Genomic DNA, 6,887 nt, shown 5'->3' with positions numbered 1-6,887 from the left:
CGTCCATCCTCAAGCCTCAGTCCTCAATCCTCAATCCTCAATCCTCAAACCACAATCCTCAACCGTCAGTCCTCGTCCTTAATACTCAACCCTCAATCCTCAATCCTCAATCTTCAATCATCAGTACTCAATCTTCAATCCTCAATAGTCAATACTCAATCGTCAATCCTCAATCCCCAATCCTCATTCTTCAATCCTCAATACCCAATCCTCAATCTTCAATCCTCAATCCTCAATCCTAAATTCTCAATCCTCAATCCTTAATCCTCAGACCTCAAACATCAATATTCAACCCTCAGTCCTCGTCCTCAATCCACAAACCTTAATCCTCAGTCCTCAATATTCAATAATCAATATTCAATCTTCAATCCTCAATCCTCAATCCTCAATCCTCAATCCTCAATCCTCTATCTTCAAACCTCAATCCTCAATCCTCAACACTCAATACTCAATCCTCAATCTTCAATCCTCAATATTCAATCTTCAATCCTCAATCCTAAATCCTCAATACTCAATCTTCAGCCCTCAGTCATCAATCATCAATACTCAATCCTCAATCCTCAATCCTCAGGCCTCGAACATCAATATTCAACCCTCAGTCCTCGTCCTCAATCCACAACCCTCAATCCTCAAACCTCATTCCTCAACCGTCAGTACTCGTCCTCAATCCTCAACCCTCAATCCTTAATGCTCAATCTTCAATCATCAATACTCAATCTTCAATCCTCAATACTCAATCCTCAGTCGTCAATCCTCAATACCCAATCCTCACTCTTCAATGCTCAATCCTCAATCCTCAATCCTCAATCCTCAATCTTCAATCCTCAATCGTCAATCTTCAGTCCTCAATACTCAATCTTCAATTCTCAATCTTCGATCCTCAATCCTCAATCCTCAATCCTCAGTACTCAATCCTCAATCCTCAATCCTCAATCCTCAATCCTCAACCTTCAATCCTCAATACTCAATCTTCAATCCTTAATCCTCAATCCTCAATCCTCAATCCTCATTCTTCAATCCTCAATACCCAATCCTCAATCTTCAACCCTCAATCCTCTATCCTCAATCCTCAATTCTCAATCCTAATTCTTCAATCCTCAATACCCAATCCTCAATCTTCAATCCTCAATCCTCAATCCTCAATCATCAATCCTCAATCTTCAATACTCAATCCCCAATCCTCAAACTTCAACCATCAATCCGCATTGTCCAACTCTGAATACTCAATCCTCAATCCTCAATCCTCAATCCTCAATCTTCAATACTCAATCGTCAATATTCAGTGCTCAATACTCAATCTTCAATTCTCAATCTTCAATCCTCAATCCTCAATCCTCAATCCTCAATCCTCAATCTTCAATCCTCAATCCTCAATCCTCAATCTTCAATCCTCAATACTCAATCTGCAATCCTCAATCCTCAAACCCCAATCATCAATCCTCATTCTTCAAACCTCAATACCCAATCCTCAATCTTCAATCCTCAATCCTCAATCCTCAATTCTCAATCCTCAACCCTTAATCCTCAGACTTCAAACATCAATATTCAACCCTCAGTCCTCGTCCTCAATCCACAACCTTCAATCCTCAGTCCTCAATATTCAGTCATCAATATGCAATCTTCAATCCTCAATCCTCAATACTCAACCATCAATCCTCAATCCTCAATATTCAAACCTCAATCCTCAATCGTCTATACTCAATCCTCAATTCTCAATCCTCAATCCTCAGTCCTCAGTCCTCAAACCTCAATCCTCAACCCTCAGCCCTCATCCTCAATCCTCAATCCTCAATCCTCAATCCTCAGCCCTCAGTCCTCAAATCTCAATGCTCAATCCTCAATACCCAATCCTCAATCCTCAATCATCAATCCTCAATCTTCAATACTCATTCCTCAATCCTCAATCCCCAATCCTCAATCTTCAATCATCAATCCTCAATCTTCAACACTCAATACTCAATCCTCAATCCTCAATACTCAACCATCAATCCTCAATTCTCAATACTCAATCCTCAATCCTCAATCCTCAGGCATCAATACTCAATCTTCAATATTCAATCCTCAATCCACAATCCTCCATCCACAACCCTCAACCTTCAATGCTCAATTCTCAATCCTCAATCCTCTATCCTCATTCCTCAATCCTCATTCTTCAATCCTCAATACCCAATCCTCAATCTTCAATCCTCAATCCTCAATCCTCAATCCTCAATACTCAACCCTCATTCTTCAATCCTCAATACCCAATCCTCAATCTTCAATCCTCAATCCTCAATCCTCAATCCTCAATCCTCAATCCTCAGTCCTCAGTCCTCAAACCTCAATCCTCAACCCTCAGCCCTCATCCTCAATCCTCAATCCTCAATCCTCAATCCTCAGCCCTCAGTCCTCAAACCTCAATGCTCAATCCTCAATACCCAATCCTCAATCCTCAATCCTCAATCATCAATCCTCAATACTCAATCCTCAGCCCTCAGTCCTCAAACCTCAATGCTCAATCCTCAATCCCCAATCCTCAATGCTCAATCCTCAATCATCAATCCTCAATCATCAATACTCATTCCTCAATCCTGAATCCTCAATCTTCAATCCTCAATACTCAATCTTCAATCCTCAATCCTCAATCCTCAATCCTCAATCCTCAATCCTCAATCTTCAATCCTCAATTCTTAATCCTCAATCTTCAATCCTCAATACTCAATCTGCAATCCTCAATCCTCAAAGGTCAAACTTCAATTCTCATTCTTCAATCCTCAATACCCAATCCTCAATCCTCAATCCTCAATCCTCAGGCCTCGAACATCAATATTCAACCCTCAGTCCTCGTCCTCAATCCACAACCCTCAATCCTCAAACCTCATTCCTCAACCGTCAGTACTCGTCCTCAATCCTCAACCCTCAATCCTTAATGCTCAATCTTCAATCATCAATACTCAATCTTCAATCCTCAATACTCAATCCTCAGTCGTCAATCCTCAATACCCAATCCTCACTCTTCAATGCTCAATCCTCAATCCTCAATCCTCAATCCTCAATCTTCAATCCTCAATCGTCAATCTTCAGTCCTCAATACTCAATCTTCAATTCTCAATCTTCGATCCTCAATCCTCAATCCTCAATCCTCAGTACTCAATCCTCAATCCTCAATCCTCAATCCTCAATCCTCAGTCTTCAATCCTCAATACTCAATCTTCAATCCTCAATCCTCAATCCTCAATCCTCAATCCTCATTCTTCAATCCTCAATGCCCAATCCTCAATCTTCAACCCTCAATCCTCTATCCTCAATCCTCAATTCTCAATCCTAATTCTTCAATCCTCAATACCCAATCCTCAATCTTCAATCCTCAATCCTCAATCCTCAATCATCAATCCTCAATCTTCAATACTCAATCCCCAATCCTCAATCTTCAACCATCAATCCGCATTGTCCAACACTGAATACTCAATCCTCAATCCTCAATCCTCAATCCTCAATCTTCAATACTCAATCGTCAATATTTAGTGCTCAATACTCAATCTTCAATACTCAATCTGCAATCCTCAATCCTCAATCCTCAGTCCTCAATCCTCATTCTTCAATCCTCAATACCCAATCCTCAATCTTCAACCCTCAGTCCTCAGTCATCAATTCTCAATCCTCAATCCTCAATCCTCAGGCCTCAAACATCAATATTCAACCCTCAGTCCTCGTTCTCAATCGACAACCCTCAATCCTCAAACCTCAATCCTCAACCGTCAGTCCTCGTCCTCAATCCTCAACCCTCAATCCTCAATCCTCAATCTTCAATCTTCAATACTCAATCTTCAATCCTCAATACTCAATCCTCAATCCTCAATCCTCAATCCTCAGTCATAAATCCTCAATCTTCAATACTCAATCGTCAATCCTCAGTCCTCAATCCTCAATCCTCAATCCTCGTACCTCAAACCTCAATCCTCAACCCTCAGTCCTCATCCTCAATTCTCAATTCTCAATCCTCAATCCTCAATCCTCAATCTTCAACCCCAATAATCAATCTCCAATCCTAGATCCTCTTTCCCCAATCCTCAATCCCTAATCCTCAATCTTCAATCCTCAATACTCAATCTTCAATCCTCAATCCTCAATCCTCAATCCTCAATCCTCAGTCCTCAATATTCAATCCTCAATACTCAATCTTCAATCCTCAATCCTCAATCCTCAGTCCTCAATCCTCAAACATCAATCCTCAATACTCAATCTTCAATCCTCAATCCTCAATCCTCAATCCCCAATCGTCATTCCTCAATCCTCAATACCCAATCCTCAATCTTCAACCCGCAGTCCTCAATCATCAATTCTCAATCCTCAATCCTCAATCCTCAGGCCTCGAACATCAATATTCAACCCTCAGTCCTCGTCCTCAATCCACAACCCTCAATCCTCAAACCTCATTCCTCAACCGTCAGTCCTCGTCCTCAATCCTCAACCCTCCATCCTCAATGCTCAATCTTCAATCATCAATACTCAATCTTCAATCCTCAATACTCAATCCTCAATCCTCAATCGTCAATCTTCAGTCCTCAATACTCAATCTTCAATTCTCAATCTTCGATCCTCAATCCTCAATCCTCAATCCTCAGTACTCAACCCTCAACCCTCAATCTTCAATCCTCAATACTCAATCTTCAATTCTCAATCCTCAATCCTCAATCCTCAATCCTCAATCTTCAATCCTCAATCCTCAATCTTCAATCCTCAATCCTCATTGTCCAACACTGAATACTCAATCCTCAATCCTCAATCCTCAATCCTCAATCTTCAATCCTCAATCGTCAATATTCAGTCCTCAATACTCAATCTTCAATTCTCAATCTTCAATCCTCAGTCCTCAATCCTCAATCCTCAGTACTCAATCCTCAATCCTCAATCTTCAATCCTCAATACTCAATCTTCAATCCTCAACCCTCAATCCTCAATCCTCAATCCTCAATCTTCAATCCTCAATCGTCAATCCTCAATCTTCAATCCTCAATACTCAATCTGCAATCCTCAATCCTCAAACCTCAATCCTCAATCCTCATTCTTCAAACCTCAATACCAAATCCACAATCTTCAATCCTCAATCCTCAATCCTCAATTCTCAATCCTCAAACCTTAATCCTCGGACCTCAAGCATCAATATTCAACCCTCAGTCCTCGTCCTCAATCCACAACCTTCAATCCTCAATCTTCAATCCTCAATACTCAATCTTCAATCCTCAATCCTCAATCCTCAATCCTCAATCCTCATTCTTCAATCCTCAACACCCAATCCTCAATCTTCAATCCTCAATCCCCAATCCTCAATCCTCAATCCTCAATCCTCATTCTTCAATCCTCAATACCCAATCCTCAATCTTCAATCCTCAATCCTCAATCCTCAATTCTCAATCCTCAATCCTCAGTCCTCAGTCCTCAAACCTCAATCCTCAACCCTCAGCCCTCATCCTCAATCCTCAATCCTCAATCCTCAATCCTTAGCCCTCAGTCCTCAAACCTCAATGCTCAATCCTCAATACCCAATCCTCAATCCTCAACCCTCAATCATCAATCCCCAATCTTCAATACTCATTCCTCAATCCTCAATCCCCAATCCTGAATCTTCAATCATCAATCCTCAATCTTCAACACTCAATACTCAATCCTCAATCCTCAATACTCAACCATCAATCCTCAATTCTCAATACTCAATCCTCAATCCTCAATCCTCAGGCATCAATACTCAATATTCAATATTCAATCCTCAATCCACAACCCTCAACCTTCAATACTCAATACTCAATCCTCAATCCTCTATCCTCAACCCTCAATCCTCATTCTTCAATCCTCAATACCCAATCCTCAATCTTCAATCCTCAATCCTCTATCCTCAATCCTCAATCCTCAATCCTCATTCTTCAATCCTCAATACCCAATCCTCAATCTCCAATCCTCGATCCTCAATCCTTAATTCTCAATCCTCAATCCTGAATCCTCAATCCTCAGGCGTCAATACTCAATCTTCAATATTCAATCCTCAATCCTCAATTGTCAATCCACAATCCTCAACCTTCAATACTCAATACTGAATCCTAAATCCTCAATCCTCAATCCTCAATCCTCAATCCTCAATCTTCAATCCTCAATTCTCAATCCTCAATCTTCAATCCTCAATACTCAATCTGCAATCCTCAATCCTCAAAAGTCAAACCTCAATCCTCATTCTTCAATCCTCAATACCCAATCCTCAATCTTCAATCCTCAATCCTCAATCCTCAATTCTCAATCCTCAATCCTTAATCCTCAGACCTCAAACATCAATATTCAACCCTCAGTCCTCGTCCTCAATCCACAACCCTCAATCCTCAATCCTCAATCCTCAATCCTCATTATTCAATCCTCAATACTAAATCTTCAATCCTCAATCCTCAATCCTCAATCCTCAATCCTCAATCTTCAATCCTCAATCCTCATTGTCCAACACTGAATACTCAATCCTCAATCCTCAATCCTCAATCCTCAATCTTCAATCCTCAATCGTCAATATTCAGTCCTCACTACTCAATCTTCAATTCTCAATCTTCAATCCTCAGTCCTCAATCCTCAATCCTCAGTACTCAATCCTCAATCCTCAATCTTCAATCCTGAATACTCAATCTTCAATCCTCAACCCTCAATCCTCAATCCTCAATCCTCAATCTTCAATCCTCAATCCTCAATCCTCAATCTTCAATCCTCAATACTCAATCTGCAATCCTCAATCCTCAAACCTCAATCCTCAATCCTCAATCTTCAATCCTCAATCCTCATTGTCCAACACTGAATACTCAATCCTCAATCCTCAATCCTCAATCCTCAATCTTCAATCCTCAATCGTCAATATTCAGTCCTCAATACTCAATCTT

Source organism: Calliopsis andreniformis, unplaced genomic scaffold, assembly GCF_051401765.1.
Source record: "Calliopsis andreniformis isolate RMS-2024a unplaced genomic scaffold, iyCalAndr_principal scaffold0128, whole genome shotgun sequence".
In the NCBI taxonomy this organism is placed as follows: Eukaryota; Metazoa; Arthropoda; class Insecta; order Hymenoptera; family Andrenidae; genus Calliopsis; species Calliopsis andreniformis.
Note: the sequence above shows the minus strand (reverse complement) of the source record.